Here is a 24277-nt window from a genome sequence, read left to right as displayed (position 1 = left end):
AATGGCGTGTTAGTTTAACGTTAACGCAATAACATTTGTCTGAATTCTTGGACACATGAGCTTTGACAGATTTTCTAGACTTAAACAGTCTTGTACCTTCAGACAGATAGCCTCAAACATTTAAACTTGAATGAATATTTACGAGTAAGTCAGAACCAGATCACTATGGAATTTGGTATTTTGTACAGTATATGAGTGCATAACAGAATATTTAGACACTCTAAGCCATTGTGATAAATCAAAACATCAGTTTTACTGTCTCGTCTCGCTCTATTTTATCACTGCATTTTATTATTGATTTGATTTGGTACAGACAGCCGCAATTCATTTTTGTGCAGTGATGAAAGGCATTTGAGCTTGATCATCCATCACACTAACCAGACGCAGAACATTTGTTCCTGTTGCCATATTACTGTACTCGTGGGTTCTAATATTAAACCTGCCAAGGAGAAAATATTTAAGAGCTCATTCCAGAAAACACTGTGTCCCGAAACTTAATTGTAAACGTGTTTTCATTTTAAGCTATGCCTTTAAATCATGGTTGAGCAAGTTAAAAACAGTAAGATATGGCACGTGTGCAAAATGACAGAAATGTAAGCAGCTTATATAAACAGAAGTAAATGGGTTGTTAATCAAAATTACTGTGGCGTGCTCCTGTGCAGAATCTGCAGCAGCACAGGAACTGTTCAGCATCTCAAGAGCTTTTCTCCACCTGTCAATTCAACTTGTGACCCTGTAACAGCAGCATGAGCTCTTTTAGAAACAGGAAGCTCACTAAAACTAGACAATAAAGTTATAAAATTCTGTTTTGGTAATGTCAGAATTTGACATAAACAACATGAAAACATAAATACCCTCCCAATGAAGACAACATTGACTTCATTGTCATACCAACAATAGATAACAGTGAATAACATTTCTATTCATGGAAATTAACTTTTGATATATGAAATCTCCTGCAGTTTGAGGTTTTCTCCTTCAGAAAAGAAGTTTTAAAAACAGCAAATTAAGTTAGCTAAAATTTGGTTTTAAACAATCTAACAAAAATCCAGATACAGGGAGTGCAGAATTATTAGGCAAGTTGTATTTTTGAGGAATAATTTTATTATTGAACAACAACCATGTTCTCAATGAACCCAAAAAACTCATTAATATCAAAGCTGAATGTTTTTGGAAGTAGTTTTTAGTTTGTTTTTAGTTTTAGCTATTTTAGGAGGATATCTGTGTGTGCAGGTGACTATTACTGTGCATAATTATTAGGCAACTTAACAAAAAACAAATATATACCCATTTCAATTATTTATTTTTACCAGTGAAACCAATATAACATCTCCACATTCACAAATATACATTTCTGACATTCAAAAACAAAACAAAAACAAATCAGCGACCAATATAGCCACCTTTCTTTGCAAGGACACTCAAAAGCCTGCCATCCATGGATTCTGTCAGTGTTTTGATCTGTTCACCATCAACATTGCGTGCAGCAGCAACCACAGCCTCCCAGACACTGTTCAGAGAGGTGTACTGTTTTCCCTCCTTGTAAATCTCACATTTGATGATGGACCACAGGTTCTCAATGGGGTTCAGATCAGGTGAACAAGGAGGCCATGTCATTAGTTTTTCTTCTTTTATACCCTTTCTTGCCAGCCACGCTGTGGAGTACTTGGACGCGTGTGATGGAGCATTGTCCTGCATGAAAATCATGTTTTTCTTGAAGGATGCAGACTTCTTCCTGTACCACTGCTTGAAGAAGGTGTCTTCCAGAAACTGGCAGTAGGACTGGGAGTTGAGCTTGACTCCATCCTCATCCCGAAAAGGCCCCACAAGCTCATCTTTGATGATACCAGCCCAAACCAGTACTCCACCTCCACCTTGCTGGCGTCTGAGTCAGACTGGAGCTCTCTGCCTTTTACCAATCCAGCCACGGGCCCATCCATCTGGCCCATCAAGACTCACTCTCATTTCATCAGTCCATAAAACCTTAGAAAAACCAGTCTTGAGATATTTCTTGGCCCAGTCTTGACGTTTCAGCTTGTGTGTCTTGTTCAGTGGTGGTCGTCTTTCAGCCTTTCTTACCTTGGCCACGTCTCTGAGTATTGCACACCTTGTGCTTTTGGGCACTCCAGTGATGTTGCAGCTCTGAAATATGACCAAACTGGTGGCAAGTGGCATCTTGGCAGCTGCACGCTTGACTTTTCTCAGTTCATGGGCAGTTATTTTGCGCCTTGGTTTTTCCACACGCTTCTTGCGACCCTGTTGACTATTTTGAATGAAACGCTTGATTGTTCGATGATCACGCTTCAGAAGCTTTGCAATTTTGAGACTGCTGCATCCCTCTGCAAGATATCTCACTATTTTTGACTTTTCTGAGCCTGTCAAGTCCTTCTTTTGACCCATTTTACCAAAGGAAAGGACGTTGCCTAATAATTATGCACACCTGATATAGGGTGTCGATGTCATTAGACCACACCCCTTCTCATTACAGAGATGCGCATCACCTAATATGCTTAATTGGTAGTAGGCTTTCGAGCCTATACAGCTTGGAGTAAGACAACATGCATGAAGAGGATGATGTGGACAAAACACTCATTTGCCTAATAATTCTGCACTCCCTGTAGAAGCAAAAGGTCTGTTTAATTCACAATTTTTCTTCTATTGTCAGTAATTCCCTGAAAACATAATATTGGACTTTGGCTTCCAAAGGATACATTGGTCAGTTTCTAAAAGGTCTATATGTGCAGTAGACTGCTGCTATGAATTTTAACAATAGTACCTACTCTTGTGTTGAATTGGATAAACTTTTCAAAGTTTCAAGCTACTTAACAATACTATATAAGAGTAGTATATAAATGTATATCCATGTAAAAGCGAAAACTATAAATCAACCAGTCCTTTGTTCAAGTAGGGCTGGGCCATATCATGCCGTTCACGGTAATGCCGGTATAATGTTAGGTAATGATAAGAAAATTAAATATCGTGATAGAATATGGGTAAAATGCACATGCGCAGTGCCTTTGTTTTCATACACACATGGCAGAAAAAGCATGGTGGTGACGCAGAATGAGAAGGGCAAACGCGGATCGTTGAATGAAACGGATGAACCAGAATTGGTTTGTAAAAATGTGCAACTTCAGTGGTGTGGAACTGGTTTGGCTTTCATCTGTCAGATACACACCAAAGCACAATTTTTGGTAGAGCACGCAAGTGGGCCTTGGTTATTAGTGTGTTTTTCGGAAAATAAGTCGCTCTTAAAATCCTTTGATTTTCTGAAAAATCAACAGTGCCCCTTATAATCCGGTGCTCCTTATGTATGAATTCTGGTTGTGCTTACTGACCTCGAACCAATTTTATGTCGTACATTTTATGTCAAAAAATGTTTTAGTACGACTTTAAGCTACAAACCCGCACCGCTTGATGGATTGTTGGAGCATTACAGCTATTGTAGTCAGGAGCCTTGCGGAGTGATACGTACTGTGCTTCAACATAATATTACCGTATTGTGTGTGTGTATAACCTCTTTTTAAGTTTTGTGGATATTATACATGGTTATGCTCAGGATATCTTGGCCAATTTCCACTGGAAATGCCTTTTGGTTAAACTGTCAGCAAGGAATTTGCATAAAAAAAACAGCTGCTTGTTTAAGTGAAAATACATTGAGGGATTTATTTATTTTGTCTCGCGTCAGTTATATCGTCAGTTATATCCTTATCGCAAATTTTCAAATAGATATTGCGATGAATATTTTTGGCCATATTGCCCTGCCCTATGTCCAAGTGCAAACAGGGTTGAGAAGTTTGGTTAGTTTTACTTAAAGCTGGGCTTGACAGCAATGGACATTTAATGTGATAGGTGTCAAATTACTCTGAGCTCTAAATGTGCCTAGGGGATTTTGAGGTGAATGGTACACTGAGCATATACAACATCATGCCATGACTTAGAGTTGGATGTCTCAAGACCGGTCTCGAGACCATTTTTACGTGGTCTTGGTCTTGTCTTGGTCTCAGATCGCTCAGTCTTGTCTTGGTCTCGCTGTCTCTATCTTGCTGTCTCAGATCGACATAGTGGTTGGGAGATTTGGAGTCAACAAAATCCATGACACACAACGTAACATTCGATAATGTGTCATGCACAAAAGCATCAGCTCTAAGAGCCGTGCTTAGAGAGTGCTTTGTAGTGAATCAGAAGAGCCGACTCCCATTGAGCGAGAGCCGGCTCCTCACTTAATTTCCTTTCGCTGCTCAGCTCTCACACAGTGGCTCAGCTATGCTCCAATCCCTCCCGATTGTAGCCAATCACATGCGAGGATATAGGATAATATCATTATGTGAAAAACAGAGAGGGTGAGAGACGCGACAGTCAAGTGGAGCGTGCGTCTGTCCTCTCAGTAAGTGAGTGAGACAGTAGACAGTGGTGAGGAGGGCTGTGAGTGCATTGCAAAAACATTAATATGCCTGACACCCGTAAATGAAGCAGCATCTGGCTGCAGTTTAAAGACTTTTTTGTCTTGGTCTCGGTCTTAGTCTCGTCTCGACGTTGTCTTGGTCTTGACTCGGTCTGTATTGGTCTTGATACCCTCTGGTCTTGGTATTGTCTTGGTTTAGGCGGTCTTGACTACAAGTCTGCCATGACTTGAATAAAATAAGTGTAAATCTTTAATGAACTTGTGATCATAGGAGCAACTTGCTTTGCCCAAAGGCCCCTTTTCAAGATGACAGGAGGCTGGGGGCCAGCTAATAAAGAAATGCCCATTCATTTTCTTAACCTTTTATCCAGTTCAGAATTACAGGTGATTTAAGCAACAAAGAGAGCACGCCCTGGATGGGTCGTCAGTCTTTCACAAGTCTAATGTACAAACACGGGCAACTGCACACTCTCACATTTACACTTACAGCCAGTTAAGAATAATCAAATAACCTAACATCATGTCCTTGGACTGTTTGAGTTTTTTTCTTGTACCTACACAGTAAAGGGAAAAGACACAAACAGGCAGATTTGAACCCACTGCCTTTTAGCTGTGAAGCATCGGTGCTAATGAGTTGCTGCTATGCTATGCTATGGAGAAAACACCTTTTATTCTGAAAGGGGAAAACTAACTTGCCTAATAAGTCTCATGGACCCTTTAGTCATTTATCAGGGAAAATTAATGTGTCAGACAAAGTGAAAATAATTGGGATGCTTGAGATATTTGCTTAATATGCAGATTAAAATACATGGTTATTGAAATGCTGTTTGTGATTGAATTTAAATTTTAATGTGGTGTGACAATGTTAAGGCACTTTTGAATTCAAGTTGCAAGATAATTGCAAGATAATTATGTTATTCCTTTATGGCTCAGCGTCTTTTTATATGATGTTTAAAATATTATTCTAGAAATATTATTATTTTTAAGTATTTTCTTTTTTTAAATTACATTCCACAACTGCAGATGCATATTACATGCAAATGCTTTGGTTATTAAAAAATAATACAGTAATTATTAACTGATAATGAATTAATGAATTAAGAATTATAATTTATGTATTAAAATACATAAATGATTGGCTTATGCTGCGTTTAATGAGTGAATAAAGGTCGTTGTTTCAGCAGATTTTTGTGAAAATGGCAAAATGTAATTGTGCTTAACAATAATGGATTCGTGTTAATGTCAATTCTGTTTAACAGTGTAGTTGAGCATATCCAAAAAGATTGTGATCATTTTAACAGAAAACAAATGTGAATTATTTTGAGGATCTGAATTTGGGTCAGTGACACACAAATTTACAGCTACTGACCTGTTAAAAAATAACATGCAGCCAGATGTGAAAAGTGAACGTGACATCCGTTCAAGTTACTAGGTGGGCTATAAATATGCATCTGACACAACTGTACACATTAGTGTGCGCTGGGGCATTGCACATCGCTCTACTTATTGAGACTTGAAGCAGATGGGTAACAGCGGCACATGGCTATACGGGAAAGATGTGGATTTGTGTTGACTCATCACTGCCTGATGACTGAGTGGAATAAAATTGCCCCGTCTGTTTGATGTTAACACAGTGAAGAAAATGGTATTTCTTGGCACACTTTACTGTTGAATAAACTAGACGCTTTCAATTGGATAATGTGCTCTGTTACATTGGCTTTAATTTGACTGGAGCCTCCTGGAAAAGCCTGAATACTTCCCAGACCATAGCCGATGAAATACCACAGGAATGATCAGAATGTTTGTATCATCAGTAAAACACTCACTGAGTCTGCATGAGCATGATCCCAAAATGGTATGGCCTTTCTCATTTCTCATCATCTCCTCTTCACTCTGTCCTGTGGCGGTGAAGCAGAAATTGATCTCGGCTGAAGGATATTTTAATTCCTGAAATGCATCAGGAGGAGCTATGAGTAAAGTTAAACAGGTGTGTCCTTATTTTGGAAGTTTTGCCATCCGTGCCATATAAAAGAGAAATAGCTGAAACATAAATCATGAAGGGAGGATAACTCCACTTTTATGTTTGTGTTTTGATGTTAGTAAAGATGATGATTTTTGCCTCTCTAGTCTTCTTTGTTTTATTGTATAACATTTTATGACTTTATAACTGAAAAAGCTCTAAATAAATCTTACTTACACTCCATATTTTAAGTAGCAGGGACTAAGTGAGTGAAAGAGGCACAGAACGAATTCATGATATAAAAACTGAGAAAACAAATGAGCAAACTATCTGTCCTTTCCAATTTTGTTTAGGGCAAAATTGAAGGAAATGGCAATCAAAAAATGTATAAATTGTAATGATTTATTTTTCCAGAGACTAAGTAAATTTAGTCATTAAAATTTAAACTTAACCTAATTTTAAATTTGGGACAATAGTAGAATAAGTTTAAAATTTAAGCTTCATCTAAGTTTACATTTTAAATGCATTGAAATTTTTTTAATGCTTCTTATAAGTAGTGTTCATATGTATTACCCTATCTGGTCTCATATGTATTTTTGCTGCTCTAACAGTTAATAAGGTTGGGATCAATAAAAGTTCATTGATTGTACTATAACTTTTATAGGACTATAAATTATGCCTAAGCAATTAAGATAAAATGGATGAGTTATTGATGGTCTCGTGGACCATCGAAAACCTTCATAGTGATTCATGCTCCCTGCTTCTATAAAACCATATTATAGTTCAGTAATCCAACATCTCCCAATTTTTATATTTGAGAACAGCCAAGTGATCAAATTAAACTTTAAAATCAGAATTTTACTGTCTTTAATGATCAGTATAATAATGACCATGCGCTATTGATATTCAGACTTGCGGGGGTTTTTTTTTTTCAGTTATTAAAACCACCGCTGTACTGACCATTGTTTATGTAACATACATTATTTTATTAGGTACATCTGTTCAACTGTTCTTACCGCAACATCTAATGAGCCAATCAAACTGAGCATCAAAATGGGGAAGAAAGATGGTTTAAGTGACTTTAAACATAGTATGGTTGCTGGTGCCAGACAGGCTGGTTTGAGTTTCTCAGAAACTGCTGATCTGCTGAAATTTTCCCACATAACCGTCTCTAGGGTTTACAGAGACTGGTCCTAAAAAGAGAAAGTATCCAGTGTGTGGCTGTTCTCTGGCAGAAAATGCCTTGTTGATGTCAGATGTCAAAGGAGCATGGCCAGACTGTTTCAAGCTGATATGAACAGAGCAGTATCTCAAATAACCAGTCGTTATAACTGAGGTATTCAGAGGAACATCTCTTGCACCAATGAACCTTGAAACAGATGGGCTACACCACCAGAGGACCACACTGGGTGTAACTCCCGGCAGCTGAGAGCAGGAAACTGAGTCCTGATTTCTACTGCTTTTAAAGCTAGGGTTAAATTAGGCATAAACAACATGAAAGCATGGATCCATCCTGCATTTTATCAGCAGTTCATGGTGTCGGTTGTGATTCACTGCATACTTCTACCCCACTACTACCCTTTGTGACCACAGTGTACCACTGTATCTTGTGATGGTTGCTTCTAACAGTATAACATGTCATGTCACAAAGCTGATTTCTTTACTATGACAGAGTTTACTGACTGAGTTTACAAATGGCTTCCACAGTCAGATTTTAATCAGATAGAATACAGTTGCCCCTGGGATCCCAGGGGCTATGTTGTCTGGGGTTGGGTGCATTGTGTGCCGGGTGGCGGCCAGGAGCGGAGGCCCTGGCGGACTGACCCCCGGCTGCCAAGACTGGCAATAGGGACATGGAATGTCACCTCTCTGGTGGGGAAGGAGCCGGAGTTAGTGCGTGAGGTTGAGAGGTACCGGCTAGATATAGTCGGGCTCACCTCTACACATGGCTTGGGCTCTGGAACCAGTCTCCTGGAGAGGGGCTGGACTCTGTCTCAGTCTGGAGTTGCCCCTGGTGAGAGGCGGCGGGCTGGGGTGGGTATCCTAATATCCCCTCGGCTTGCTGCCGGTACGTTGGGGTTTTTCCCGGTGGACGAGAGGGTTTGTTCCCTGCGCCTTAGGGTCGGGGAACGGGTCCTGACTGTCATCTGCGCTTATGCGCCGAGTGGCAGTTCAGAGTACCCAGCCTTCTTAGAGTCCCTGGGGGGGGGGTGCTGGAGGGTGCTCCACCTGGAGACTCTGTTGTCCTGCTGGGAGACTTCAATGCTCACGTGGGTAACGACAGCGAGACCTGGAGGGGCGTGATTGGGAGGAACGGCCTCCCTGATCTGAACCCGAGCGGTGCTCTGTTATTGGACTTCTGTGCTAATCACAGTTTGGCCATAACGAACACCCTGTTCGAACATAAGAGTGTCCATAAGTGCACGTGGCACCAGGATGCTCTAGGCCGTAGGTCGATGATCGATTTTGTAATCGTATCAGCAGACCTGCGACCATATGTTCTGGACACTCGGGTAAAGAGAGGGGCTGAGCTGTCAACTGATCACCACCTGGTGGTGAGTTGGATCAGGTGGCGGGGGAAGACGCTGGACAGACCTGGTGCACCTAAACGCGTAGTGAGGGTGTGCTGGGAACGTCTAGCAGAGGCCCCAGTCCGCGAAATCTTCAACGCACACCTCTGGCAGAGCTTCAACAGCATTCCGAGGGAGACTGGGGACATTGGACCATGTTCAGCGTCTCCATTGCCGAAGCTGCTGCATTGAGCTGCGGCCGCAAGGTGGTTGGTGCCTGCCGTGGTGGTAATCCCCGAACCAAATGGTGGACACCAGAGGTGAAGGGAGCCACCAGGCTGAAGGAGTCCTATCGGGCTTGGTTAGCCTGTGGGACTCCGGAGGCAGCCGACAGGTATCGACAGGCCAAGCGGAATGCGGCTCGGGCAGTGGCTGAAGCAAAAACTCGGGTGTGGGAGGAGTTCGGAGAGGCCATGGAAAAAGACTTTCGGGCTGCCTCGAAGAGATTCTGGCAAACCGTCAGACGTCTCAGGAGGGGAAAGCGGTGCTCTACCTGCACTGTGTATAGTGCTGGCGGAGCGCTGCTGACGTCGACTGAGAAAATTGTCAGGCGGTGGAAGGAATACTTCGAGGACCTCCTTAATCCCACTGACACGTCTTCCGAGGAGGAAGCAGAGTCTGGGGATGAGGGGAATGACCCGCCAATTTCCGGGGGCGAGGTCACTGAGGCAGTTAAACAACTCCTTGGTGGCAGAGCCCCTGGTGTTGATGAGGTCCTCCCCGAGTTCCTGAAGGCTCTGGACGTTGTAGGGCTGTCCTGGTTGACACGCCTCTGCAATGTTGCATGGAGATCAGGGGCAGTACCTGTGGACTGGCAGACCGGGGTGGTGGTCCCCATCTTCAAGAAAGGGGACCGGAGGGTGTGTTCCAACTACAGGGGGATCACACTCCTCAGCCTCCCTGGGAAAGTCTATGCCAGGGTGCTGGAAAGGAGAGTTCGTCCGTTAGTCGAACCTCGGATACAGGAAGAACAATGCGGTTTTCGTCCTGGTCGCGGAACACTGGACCAGCTCTTTATCCTCTCCAGGATACTTGAGGGTGCATGGGAGTTTGCCCAACCAGTCTACATGTGTTTTGTGGACTTGGAGAAGGCATTCGACCGTGTCCCTCGGGGTGTCCTGTGGGAGGTGTTGCGGGAATATGGGGTGTCTGGCCCATTGCTACGGGCCATTCGATCCCTATACAACCGTTGCAAGAGCTTGGTTCGCATTGCCGGCAATAAGTCGGACTCGTTCCCGGTGGGTGATGGGCTCCGCCAGGGCTGCCCTTTGTCTCCGGTTCTGTTCATAATTTTTATGGACAGGATTTCTAGGCGCAGCCAAGTGGCGGAGGGCTTTCGCTTTGGTGGCCTCAGAATCTCATCTCTGATTTTTGCAGATGATGTGGTTCTGTTGGCTTCATCGGGTGAGGGCCTCCAGCTCGCACTGGAGCGGTTCGCAGCCGAGTGTGAAGCAGCGGGAATGAGGATCAGCACCTCCAAATCTGAGGCCATGGTTCTCAGCCGGAAAAGGGTGGAGTGCCCACTCCGGGTCGGGGATGAGTTCCTGCCCCAAGTGGAGGAGTTCAAGTATCTCGGGGTCTTGTTCGCGAGTGATGGGAGAAGGGAGCCGGAGATCGACAGACGGATTGGGGCTGCAGCTGCAGTAATGCGGACGCTGCACCGGTCCGTCGTGGTGAAGAGGGAGCTGAGTGTAAAAGCGAAGCTCTCAATTTACCGGTCGATCTACGTCCCTACCCTCACCTATGGCCACGAGCTGTGGGTAGTGACCGAAAGAACGAGATCGCGGATACAAGCGGCAGAAATGAGCTTCCTCCGAAGGGTGGCTGGCCTCTCCCTTAGAGATAGGGTGAGAAGTTCGGCCATCTGGGAGGGGCTCAGAGTAGAGCAGCTGCTGCTCCACATCGAAAGGAGCCAGCTGAGGTGGTTCGGGCATCTGACAAGGATGCCCCCTGGGCGCCTCCTGGGTGAGGTGTTCCAGGCATGTCCCACCGGGAGGAGGCCCCGGGGCAGACCCAGGACACGCTGGAGAGATTATATCTCTCGGCTGGCCTGGGAACGCCTTGGTATTCCCCCGGATAAGCTGGAGGAGGTGGCTGGGGAGAGGGAGGTCTGGGCCTCTTTGCTTAGGCTGCTGCCCCCGCGACCCGGCCCCGGACAAAGCGGATGAAAATGGATGGATGGATGGATGGAATACAGTTGTGATGTGGTGGCACAAAGATTTGCACCATGGATCTGCAGCAAATGCGGTCTGTTTCTAGCACCTTCTTCAACCGGTGCCACTAAGAAACAAGGCAGCTCTGAAGGAGATCTTACCAGGTACCAACAAGATGAACATAAAAAAGTGGTTGCAAGGTGTAAGCTAGTTCTACCATGTGTCATGTCTCTTTAATGGATGCCTGTTTCAGCCACTGACCTTAAAAAGGATGTGGAGTTAGAAAATATTTTAAGACCCAAAGCTGGCCACTTACTAAAGTTTCACCAGTTATCCAATGCTATGATTCACTCAACTTGAACAAGCTAAGTGTGCCCATGCGCTTAGATCTGCTGACAGTTTGTGAGCTGTTAATGTTTGGGTATTTTGCTCATAGACTACATGTACGAGTATTTAGAAGAGTTTATTTCTTTGTGTGGCTGAGCTTAATTATTTTTTTCTTTGGTTGTTTTTGGTATTTCCATGTTTATATGTACAGCTATTGTTAAGAGAGAGTTTTGAGTAGGCTTTTGAACTTTTGCTAAGACTTTTGACACTTGAAAGGATAATTTATTGGCACGTTAAAAATTATACAACATTGGAAAAATCTTCTAATTTGAAAAAAAAAATATAAGCTTTCCCATATGGAAAAGAAATAGAAAAAAACTTTCTCACAAGACAGCTACAAACTTTATAAGATTTATATATATATTTTCCACATGGGTTAAGCCAATCAACTTTGGTCTCATCTACCGTACACTGTTGTTCAAACAAAAAGCTCAATTTTATTGTTTCACATTCAAATTGGACTTTACTGTGATATGATTATGACTAAAATACACCACTGGCCCAGCTTGTGTAATATTCAGAGCTCAGTAGCTGCAAAATTGCCTCAGTTTACTGGTACTGTATTCCCTCAGAATAGCTGGATGCGATTTGTGGTTTGGCCATGCAGCTGCTGCTACCATACCTTCACACCCCATTTGTTTTTCCATATTCTTATTTCCCGATTGTAGACTTTCATAATAGCTGCTTTGTGCTTATTTATCTAATGAGGTTTTGGAGCTGGTTAGCCACTGCTGACTCTCTACTATACTGAGCTTTGTGTATGCTGGTTGGGGTTACACAGGGATTCGGGAAGAGCTCTAGTCTTTATCAGAATATACTGTGGGATATCCAAGCTTCATTCAAGCATGTACACCATCATTTCTGAAATGCCACTTGTTGCTGTTCATTTTTCATGTTCTATAATGTTAGAATTTACAGCAATGACTAAAAGCAGCATGTGCAAATTAATACACAGACATTTACAAAATTTGCTGATAAGTCATTTTGTCAGTCAATATCATGAACTAATATAAAACTCACCTTTGTATTTTTTCTCCATTAATTTATTCCAATTATTTATGAAAAACAACATTTTTGTGGTTAGGTTTACCAAGCTATTGGCCTTACTTGCAAGAAGTTTCAATCCTGGTGATGGTTTCAAGATGGTACAGTGGAATTTGCTGCCTACATCTCTGAGATGAATATAGTGCTCTTGGCACTAATCTGGGACACAGGTAATGTGCTACTTCACATAAACTATATAAAATACTCATTCAGAAAATTCAAATGATTTCCTCCTTGTCCTTTTTATTGTTTGTGTTTGGGGACAATTACTTTAACAAAACAGGCAAAAAACAAAATCCCTAAACAATTAACTGGGATTAACACCTCAAATTAATTTATAATAAAAGTTAATGATGCTTGCAGCCCTACCTTACATATAATGATGTGCAGAGGTAATGAGCACTCTGCTTCCTCTTTTACTTGATGGCACACTGTGCAAGCTCTGCTGCAACACTGGCAACATTTCTTCCTCTTGGTGGTGTGAATTAATGAAATCAGCAAGCCTGCCATTTATATGGTTTGTTACTCATGAATGGAGAGGCCACCCATAGCCACTGACCTACAACTCATTAGCTCTAATGGAGTCAGTTTAATGGACCCTTTCTGGGTTGACTGACAAGCAGCCTGTGGTGGCACACAACCCAGGCTGCAGACCAGGGACAATCTACCTCTTGCTTCATTCATATGGTAAAAGTCACACAGTCTCTCTAGTAACCTGATCCTCTTAGGCGCTCATTCAAAGAGGAAAGGAGGTGCAGGCGACTTTATCTGAAAGCCACCAATGGGCTTTGAATAACATGCTGCTGATTATGTTGCTGTGGTCATTCATGCAAAACTGCTCACCAGTTGAAGCTGCATTTGTGCAGACTTTTTACCCTCAGACTCAAAATTCACTAAAGTTGCAGTCATGGTAAAATTTTGAGCTTTAAGTGCATTAATAATTTAATTACCAGGATTTTACAATTGTTTTGTTTTATGTGTTAAGTTTCCTTTCCTCGACCACAGTGTGGCTGTAAAAAAGCTTAATAGGTAGTGGTACTGTGGACAACATTTAAAATCAAACTAAACTAACTCATAAAGGAAAACAGTAATTTCCCAATACTTTATTGCCAAAGGAATATAGATTGTGGTTGTCACCATTATTTAATTGTTCTTGAAAAATAATTGATTTCTGTGCATTTTTTCCCCACACTGCATCAAATTAAAGTTGATTACGTCAATTAAGCATCATGAGGTGGAGGGTGGTTCCCTATTTTTTTTTATTTTATTTTTTTGCTGGGAGTTGGCAACCCTATTAGTTAGGTTGCTTAGTCTTTAAAATACCAGAATAGGGAGGATGGAGTAGGTTTAAGTTTATTAGATTGATCAGTATTGCTGAACTATGAAATATTTTGGGTGCAGTGTATTTTTTGCATACAGGTATAACAGAATAGCTTTAGTGTTTTTTTGTTTTTTTTAACTTGAGTGTGAACTTATACAAAAAGCAGCACGATATTAAAAAACAGTTTTATTGATTAAAAAACATACTATTTCGGATTCATATCGGTATCGGCAGATATCCAAATTTATGATATCTGTATCAGACATTAAAAAGTGGTATCGTGCCATCTCTATTGTGAATATTACCAGATTATTATATTTCCAAATTTCCTGCTAAGCAAAACAGATAAAAAGAAGTCAGTTTTAGTTTGGATGTATCCATAAATAGATGTAGCTTTAATCATGAGTTTTGACATCTCAGTATATAAAGATTTAGTTTCATGACCATTACAATATGGTCCAGGTTTTTCTATGGCTAGCAAGCTTTATAGATCACCCTCACTAAATGATGCTCATTTTGTTCTGGAAGCAGGCCTAAAATAAGATGGAAATTTCTACGTTTCAAAAAGAGAAACAAGAGCTAACCCTAGTAGCTGTCCACTAGGGAAGGAGTTAAACTCTGAACCTCCATTTTATGCACCTGTCAGTGCAACAACATGATTAGATTGTATAATTTCCAGTTCGGCTGTTGATTGGAAGCACGGACAGGACAACAGCCATCCAGTTTCCATGTAGATGTCTGCTAATTTTTGGAGTATCATCCCCTATAGTGTCAATGGAAGCACCCATTAAATTTTTAGCCCTGGTGGAGGACTGTACTCTTCTAGTTTTCACATTGTCAGATTTTATTTTCTCTTTGAACAGTTCTGATTAAAACTTTACAGCTTTGTACATGGATTTTTGTGCTGTCAAAGGTCCGACTGGACTGTGGAAGCGAAAAGCAAGTATTTATGAATAAATTCTAAAACCCTTAAGATATTTTTGCTCAGTTGTCACCATGCCAATATATGGCGCAACATTAGATTTTTGTAGCTGACAAAACATTTAATTCCCTGTATTACCCGTTTCTTTTTTTTCTGAGTCACTCATACTTAATTGATGGATACGAATCCCTTCATTAACCACATATGTTGCTCTGCTGTGGTGTTTTCATGGATACGCTAGGAGAGGCAGGAAGATGCAGCAATGACCATGTCTAAACATCTCTTAACTTGTGCAGTGCTTTCACTCAGGGGTAAATGGGGCATATTTTGTTTCTATGGTTACTGTAGAGTATTTTCCTTCCTACGGCTATTTTGTACGATTCACAGCATTGAGGTACACTTGAAGAAGTTACATTAAAGGCCAAAAAGACACAGGATCTTCTCTGCCGTTACAAAGTTATACTTTTATTTTACATTTTATGGCAAAGTTTTGATGTAGCTATATTCTCACTAACTATACAATAAAGAAGGGCTAAAAACACACATTCAGATTTGATAAGAATAAAAATATCCTATGACTGTGTTCCTGCAGTGTAAATATGAATGATAGTTCAGTTCTTGGATTCTCATTGATACTCCCTTTGGAGAAATGGTTGTTCACTATGAATACAGATCTTGCATCAGGCCACCTGCTGTGTATTTAAATTGGAGTCTTTTTGTCAACGAAGCAGCACACCCACACAGGAGCAACAGCTGCAGATGATAATTGGGAATATAGATAGTAAAAGTAGCTGCTGAAAGAATGATATTAGTGAGTGAAAGATTTTCAGCAGACTGCAGCTTTGGTTGGGTAACATCAAGAAATCTCAGCTGAGATCTGTTTTGGAAATCTGGAGTAAACAAAATTTCCGCCCTTGAAATCATGATGAAATAACTCCTTTACACCAGAGCTTCAAACTAACTTTGCATTAGCATAGAATGAGTTTGGATACTTTCCATTGTTTATTTTCCTCAATCAAAATGAGTAAAGAGTGGGCTAGGGGGTGTAAACAGTAACATTTCAAATGTTGACTTTTAAGACTACCAGCAGTATAATTAAAAAGCAGTGTAATGTACAGTACACTTCTATCTATCTATCTATCTATCTATCTATCTATCTATCTATCTATCTATCTATCTATCACCATTGATTATGCAAAGGTTCTGGCCACATGCACACATTTGATTATTGCAATATTCAAATATACACGTGATGACAATATTCAAAAGGATGTTGTGAATGAATGGTTTTTCCATTAGTGCAAACCTGTCTCAGCTTGTGCACAAGTGAAACATCTTAATTTTTTTTTTTTTTTTGGCAACTGCTCAAAGGAATCATGTTAAGAAAGATAATGGCATGCAATTGAAGGCTTTGATTTCCACGTTCTCTTGACTGCTGTCCTGTTGCATCTAGTTGAGGCGATTTTCTGTTTTACTGTTATCAGGCAACTATGTGCGAAACCATTTCAAACGCAGCATGACCTTTGTTTTGAGAAACGGGGCTTGCAGTCGGCTGTGATTTAAGGCAGATGTGTGGAAGTCTCCTTGGCGCTGGAACTCAAAAGACCACATCAGGTCCAAACTGAGACTGAAATGTGTCGTGCCAAAGAGCAGATCAGAGAGGGTCGGTCTATCAGCAAAAGTTAAAGAGTGGATTCAGTCTCTTGCTCCAAAGCTTTTAGTGATGGAACAGACTGAAACTTTAGAGTTATCGCTGAGAATACACACACTGCAACATCTGGATGACTATAGCAGCCTATTGTTTATGTTCGTGTGATAAGATACACAATCTGCTCAAATTATAATGCAGCTTTGTGATTTAGTATTTACAAGCTAAGCAGTTAGCAAAAGAGGTCTTGACTTGGACCATACTTCCTTTGTGACCTCTCGGATTAAACAGCAGACCTAACATCTACACACAGACACACAACATAATCTGTTGAAGTTCGTGACATCAAAGATAAGTGAAAACAGCTACAGAAAGAATGCATCATAAAGTCGTACTGCATCTTTCTTTATATTTCCCAAACCCAAGACATGAAATATAATCAGGGACTACAACAGAAACAACCACATGAGAGTGGTAAATGGTGGATTTAACAAGGACAGTTTCATTACTCACTGATGGTTGTGTTTGGTCTCAGTGCACTGAGGAAACACAGCTGACCCCAGTCTCTATACACAGTGTAACTAAACACAAGAGACTGAAGGAAGGCACAGGCTCTGCTCAAGTACTCCAAAAAACTTAGCAAGATATACACTTACAACAGTGACTGCTGGGAGGTGTCAGCATCATCACGTTCAACATTGTGGTGGAAGTTTAGCTTGTGCTTAAACTATGGCAGACCTTGTTAGCCTGAGATGAACTGTATATCACTATCAAGTTTACTTGTGATTTAACTTCAGTCCATTTAAGATTAGCCTCAGTGCACCAGAGCTGTTTCCATCTCTTTGGCTGATAATGTTTGTTTATTGTTTTTATGTTAAAGATTGCAGCCAGTGCAATTACTGCAGAACATTAAAACATCAATTGCCAGATCAGATAAGCCTTCTACGCCTGGACTGAATAGCTGCTTTCATTTCTCTGTTCATTTACAGACTCTTGCTGCGACCAGCGTTGAATCTGTCCCTGTCATAATAAATATTATGCAGATCTTTTAGAGTGGCAGGAAGATTATTGTTTCACCTTTTGAGATTTTATTTATTTATTTATTTATTTATTTATTTATTTATTTATTTATTTATTTATGTGACTGAAAAAAAAATTACTCCACAAATAAGAGGCCCTCTTGAGCCTTTGCTGTTTGTGTCTGTCAGCACAATTACCAAAAAGGGCCAATTCGAGCATCGGATTTCATTTTTAATGTTTAGCAGTCGTGTTTCTCTAAAAAAGTTACCCACAATATGTTTTTGGTCTTAAAAGAATCCAGCCATCACTTATATTTGGTCCATAGTGTTCCAGTGACTTGATGTAAAAAGTCTTTTGAAGTTATGCATTTGCAGAGTAAAGTATTTTAAGCACCGGTGTAACAAATATCAGGAGGTTCTGAACTATCGCTGTTGCTTTGTCACCTTGTGGAAAAAGTGACTGGATTTCCTTTTCTGGCTTTTGTTTCCATTTTGCGGCAAGCTCTTACCAAAGTGACTGTTTAAAGTTTTGGTTCAGTGAGCGTGTGATATAGCTGCACCTTTATGGCCAATCAACTGCTTCTTGCATACACTCTTACACCTTTGTGGCCCTTTTTTACTGTAGCCACTGATTTCGTCACAGCAATTTTCTGAATCCCTATATTATGGTTGCAGCTTTTCCAAATAAATTCTCCTCTGCTTTTATGCAGAGTAAATAACGTAACATCAAAAAAGCTGCAGTGTATATGTAAAAATGCACGCATGTTGCTGTATTTAACGGTTTATTTTTCAAGCAAATTTGACTGTTTGTATGTGGTCTCTTTTAGTGGTCTTCTGGGCTTTTGCTTTGTGTGTTTTTACTGGCTCGAATCAAAAGGAATTTTCCTTCACACAATTAGTCCATACCTGATGACTCAGGCAAAATACAAGCATGGAAAAGCAGCGGTTCCAGTCAGTGAATACACACGGGACAAGCTTATTTATCTGTGTTAGTAGTTTGGCACTTTGGCGGATAGTGGAAAATGGTAATCATCAGCATCAATTTTGATTTGAAAGATTTTTTAAATAAATAACTAAATATTCTGAAAACATGCTGAAGTAATTGACACTGAAAGACAAAAGAGCATTATTTCTCTTTCGCTGTCAATTTAGAGTAGGCTCTAAATGAAAGAGCTGATGTTACCGATGGGTTATGGAGTTGACTTGTAGTTGCTGTGCTGGATAAGGAGAATGAATCACAGTTCACACACTGTGTGTGTGTGGCTTTATTGAAACTTGTGCTCTCAGATGATGAGGCACTCCTGCTTGCAAGGGCACTTCACTGGAGAGAGGCAATACAGCTTAATCACAGGCACAGGCCTGTTTTAGCTGCTGCTCAAATCCACACATCTATAGTTTTACTTTGTTAACACCCAGTGTGTGACTGGCTTGGTTTATCTGTTTTCCATTTGCTGTTTGATAGTAGGTTCACGCGGAAGTTATGTAAGGATTTCCATAAAAACATGAATAGAGGTGGGGCTTTGCCCAACTTGGAAGTTCTGAACTTTTAGGAAATTTAACTTTTAGGAATATTTTGGAGAAGCTATTTACAATTGCAAGAGAGAACACAACTGGACAAATTTGCATCTTTACGAATCCGAAACAAAAAACATTGCACACCTAATGGATATCCAGTTATCCTTCTGGATCCAGTTAGTCAATTCATTCATATTGGAATTTTTCAAACTTGGCAAAGACATACAGTCCCAGACAGCTCTTGTTTTTATGTGCCATGTTAATGCACTTCCTCTAACTATAGTGAACTTCATGTTCTCAATGTGATATCAAACTGAGGAGCTCCTGCTGAGTAATTAAGAGAAATAATTGTCTGCAGTTGTACAGCAGAAGGTTTTAACGGTACCCCCTGTTTTTCTGTGGTTTGTAAGTGGTACCGCGCTCCTTGAACAGTGCCCGAGGCTATAAAAGATGATGAGACATGTCTGCATAGAAGGATGGATGCTGATGCAATTATATATGAAAGGTTGCCAATCAGGTTGATGCCAGTGAGGGGCGGAGTAATGGAGGCTTCCGTTGCTGTAGACAATTACTGTCATGCTCTTTTTGAGGATAGAAGAAGAGGAGGATTCTGGAAATATGTGTTTTGTGTATTTTAACAAGGTCATATACAATGTTAATGAACAAGGGTGAAAATAGTATAAAGGTAGCATCACTACTTATATTCTAAAAAACTGCTCAGTATAAAACTGTCTGTAAAGTTTACTTCCATTCCACTATAATTAAAGTCAAAGTTGACAAAGCTGTAGCCATATACATGTAACTGCACATCATCCAGAGACAAGCTTTACTGATTTGAGCCCTCTGCTTTATAAAGCCTGCTTCAGTTGCTGAGTGTGTCACGAACAAAGTAAAGAATTCCAAAAAGATTATATGCTAAAATATAAAGTATGAAGTATTACTAAAGAAGATAGCAACAATGCCCAAAAGTACTGAGAGTTTCCAAAGTAAACTGAAATGTGAACTTTGAATTGAGCTTGGCACCAAATTGGTTATTGTTCAGAGTCAATGTTAAACTTGGTATTGATAGAATAGAAGCCGTTTTTATATATCTTGTGCTTTTGGACTTGTGTGTGTTATTTGTTTTTGCATGGCAGCAAAATATCAAAGGATATTACCATTGCAACTGTGTACATTCAGATGTAGTGCACAGCTTCCCAGGGAGCTGCTTTGTAGCAACATCTGTTGTACACCATGCTTCCAATTATTTGGCACAAACTACTCACGCTTGTGTATTTGATATGAAACTGGTGTTTCAGACATACATGCAAGTTCCAGGAATTCTTTTTTGTCATCAACAAGCTAGGACTGGACTTCATTTAATTGGCAACCATACAGAGAGCTGAGAAGAACCAGACAAGTACCTGTCAATCTAAAGAAAAGCTGAATCATAACAAAATTCAAGATGACAGTAATCCAGAATGCAGCTGTATGTTTTCACCACCACATCTCTACTGTAGACGCCATTTGTTTCACTTTCTGTTCTTCTAGATTAAGGTATAAGTAGGTGGTCTTGACAGAGATTTTTATTTATTTTCTGGGTTTTTTTTTTTTTTTTTTTTTTTTTCAAAAATGAATAGAAACCTTCACACACTGGTTCTACTCCAATGGGCCATAAAGCATCTGTAACCTGTCTGAAGAATTTAAATCTGGACTGCCAGATTCTGTCCATCCACCTGTGGAACAGATTGCTCAGCAATGTGGATATACAGCTGCTGTGCTAAAAAGCAATTCACAGATGTCACATTCCGTCTTGCAGCCTGTGATAGACATGTTTTCCATTTTATCACACAAACAACTGATCGACTGATGGGGAAAAAAAATATTCAACTGATGATTCAGAGATGAAAGTATTCATTACGTGCAGACTAAATCTGGAAGCGTTACGAAAACATCTAGAGAGTCTGTGCAACCTTCTTTTCTGGGAAAGTACCTTATCAGGTCCTGTCACCTTGATTAGCACATTAGGTTAAAAGTTCAGACACAATAGTAAATAAATTAAAGATGTGATGAAATACATTCCTTCCATCCATCCAATTTTTATGAATTAAAAAAAGCACATAATTGGCATACTTAACAATATGCTGTTCCTTAGCATGAGTGAAGTTCAAGAAAGCTTGGACTTTTTATTTTTACTTGCTTTAAAAGTAGAAAAACTCAGTCAAAGAGCTGCATGGTAATTTTTATTTTTATTTTTGGTATAGTCAGTGCTATTTTATCCACAAGCACACTTGTGGTCATTGCTCATTGTCCTACGTCAGAAAACACAGCAACAAGTTCTCTTTAAAAGCCTTATTGACTCAACTACACTATTTGAATCAACTCCTGCTGCTTCTCCAAAGACACTCCAAAAGACTAGAAGACTACATCTGCTCCAGATGATGGAGTGTAAAATTGAAAATGATCTTCCAGTGATAGAAAATGAGCATTTGGCAATGCAGCGAGAGCTTGAGAAAAATTCATCTGTTTTTATTTGCTGACCTTTTCACATCAAAATGCAAATCAGTTAATCAGTGAGACCAAACTCCTCTTAAGAAAACAGCCTCTAATTTCATAGCTGCTTACCCATGTAAACTCCCTACTGCTCCCACTGTTTGAGTGAAAAGACGTCTTTTTGTATGCATTTTGGTTTTCATGTCAGCTGATAACAGTAGACCAACTGCTCTGTTCCTCTATGTATTATTTAGCTCATTTAGTTCTGTTAGGAAACTCACTATACTTGGAAGATGTTCAACGCTCCACCAAAGTCTGAGTGAATTTCTCAGGAATGGGTTCAATAGAGGAAGGGAAATGAGTTCTTTAATAGGTCCAAAATGAATCATATGTTAGTTTTGGTTAGATTTCTAAAAGCAAATTTTATCTAAAAAGCATAGCGAGTTGTCTCCAGTTTAATCACCTGCTATTATGCCAAGAATGCAATAATTTGTCTTAACTCTGTGGTATACATAATTTGAGAAAACTACCCTGCAGCTAGCTTCTTGTTTCCAGTCCAACATACCATGCAAATACACAAAGTCTGCAGGAATGCTTTGAGAACATTACCTAGCCCAAGGAGACGAGTGCAGGTCTGACCGCTGCTGTTGTAACCTGATGAGGCTAAGCCTCAACAGTATCTGAGGAGATGAAGCAGATGATCAGCTCCCTGTTAAACTTCAACACTAAACCCCTTTTCTAGGAATCTTCAGCAGGCATTTACAGTAAAATAGAGAAACAGGAAATATTAAAATCGTCTTGGGCTGCATGTAAAAGTTTATCTTGTGCAATACCTGTTCTCCACACTAACAAGAACAATCTTCACAATTCTACAAATTTCCTTTGTTTGTAAATTGATTAGAAATTATACATTACACACTAGACTACTTGTATGTAGATTAGATTAGATTAGATAGAACTTTATTAATCCCTCGGGTGGGTTCCTCTGGGAAATTCGATTTCCAAAAAGCACAGCACCGACAGAAGTTACAGAGTTATACACACACACATATATATATAAATACAGAGTCAATATAAATAAAATATACGAAGGGGATAAATATAATAAATAGGAATAAAAATAAAAATAAAAATAAAAATAAAAATACAAGTGAATGTATGTGATCTACCTTGAGGCTATAGTAGTTCCATGCAATGTAGATGATGATAAAGTAGTTCTCTACCTGAAAAAAGCTCTAGTTTCTCTCACTGTCGTACGACTCCCCACGCTTACTGAAATATATTCCAGTTTGTGTCCAACTCCAGAGAAAGCCAAGAGGGCAAAGAGCAAACTCTTCTGTGAATTATCCCACACAGTCTTTTCCGAGTCTTGCACTTGTTTGAAAATTGTTCTGAAAGTAAGTGAGAAGCTCTCAGAGGCTGCAAGCTCTGTGTGACTCGCCAGTGCTTCAGGTCCTAGTGCCTGCTTCTCTCATCCTCTAATGGTTCATAATTCTCTGTATTGTGTGTTTAAGTATAATAGCTCACATTCAGTTGTCAGTTTGTCAGTTACTAGTCCAGTACAGATTGAAATATGTCTACAACCATAACTAAGGGTATCCAAATTACTGTTTTATTTCTTGAACTTGATGATCCCTTAAGACTACTGCATTTGACAATTTGCATACTATTGATCATAAAACTGATTTCACCAATAAGAGATTTTAGCCAACGGTGCCAGTTTCAGTAATTATGCAAATGTATTGTTTATAAGTTTGGGCAAACTTGAAGAAGTCACTTGGGTGGGCGATGAAACTTCTCTTCCACTGAAAACACAATGTCCAGATGAACAGAATCCGCTTTCTAGGATTTCTTTGGCTGGAAGATTGAGCATCAAGACGTGTCTATAGTAACTACTGCCTTTGTGGCAGGGTCAAAATAAAAGGACCAACCATAAACATGGTTAACACATGTCCCGTGTGTTTGATGGGGTTTTTCAAAGCTTCTGTAGCAACTAATGTACAATGCTGTGACTGAAACAAGCCAATTCAGTTGTCCTCCAGCCGTGACCCTCTTAAGGCATAAATCCACTGCAGGTGACCAGGGAAAAGCAAGCTAAATGCATCTGATTTAGGAGGTGAAATAAGCAAGAGTTTGTTGATCCTTCCACTCCAACTGTAATATCACCAATATTCAACTTGAATCTCACTCTCTCTCTCTTTTCTAGGTTTGCAATTATTAAATAAAATGGGCTAAACATCAGCATTTTAGAATCGTTATTGTGAGCATGTTGCCACTAGTATTTTTCCATATTTTTCCTAACTGTTTTCCATTTGCTAATTTGTTACAACAAACCGCCATTTACAAGTCTCTTTTGGCAGCTACAGTAGCTCACTTCTGTTTTTCTATCCAAGCTGAAATTGTTTTAGAACCAAATTAAGAAGAATTAAACATCCTGCTCTGGAAGCTTCACAGTTGGTCTGTATCTCATTATGTAGCTGCAGAGGAGTCATCCTCTGATTATGATCTAGTATAAAAAATAAAATCTGTCTTCTCAAAATTTCCCACAAGTATCGTCTCAGCCAGTTTAGTTTTGTAATGTTCTTCTTATTTTAAAGTGAGATAGCAGATGTTACTTAGAGACAGATGTTATTATTTTCTTTGCAATTAATAGTTTTCCATTGCAGATGTGTTAATTTGGCTAAGATTGCTCTCTGTTTTACTGAACTTTTGAACTCTAATGCTGGAATAGATAATTATTTTGTCTTACAAAATAGATGAAAAACACTTTGATTATATTTAGTATGTTAATTTAGTCTATTACATTTCTTCATCAAGTCACTGCCAGTGCTTATTTTCTCCCAGAAGCTAAATTTGTTCAA

General features: G+C 39.9%; 1 protein-coding gene across 3 annotated transcripts in view; it reads right to left on the bottom strand.

Moving 5' to 3' along the window:
• The window catches only part of ngfb (nerve growth factor b (beta polypeptide)), a 30183-nt gene extending 7406 nt beyond the window's left edge, over positions 1–22777 (bottom strand). Inside the window, exons 1-2 of one of the 3 annotated variants that reach the window (XM_080892102.1) lie at positions 22586–22777; positions 22026–22096 (exon numbers count right to left, since the gene is read on the bottom strand). The gene's annotated coding sequence lies outside the window, so the exon portion shown is untranslated. The remainder of the gene's footprint in view (positions 1–22025; positions 22097–22585) is intronic. The other 2 variants (XM_080892101.1, XM_080892103.1) reach the window with 2 other exon arrangements.
• Between the last annotated feature and the right edge of the window lie 1500 nt (positions 22778–24277).

This window comes from Rhamphochromis sp. 'chilingali' (assembly GCF_963969265.1).
Source record: "Rhamphochromis sp. 'chilingali' genome assembly, chromosome: 9".
Lineage (NCBI taxonomy): Eukaryota > Metazoa > Chordata > Actinopteri > Cichliformes > Cichlidae > Rhamphochromis > Rhamphochromis sp. 'chilingali'.
The sequence above is the reverse complement of the archived record's forward strand: the minus strand, read 5'-3'. Positions and strand labels throughout refer to the sequence as shown.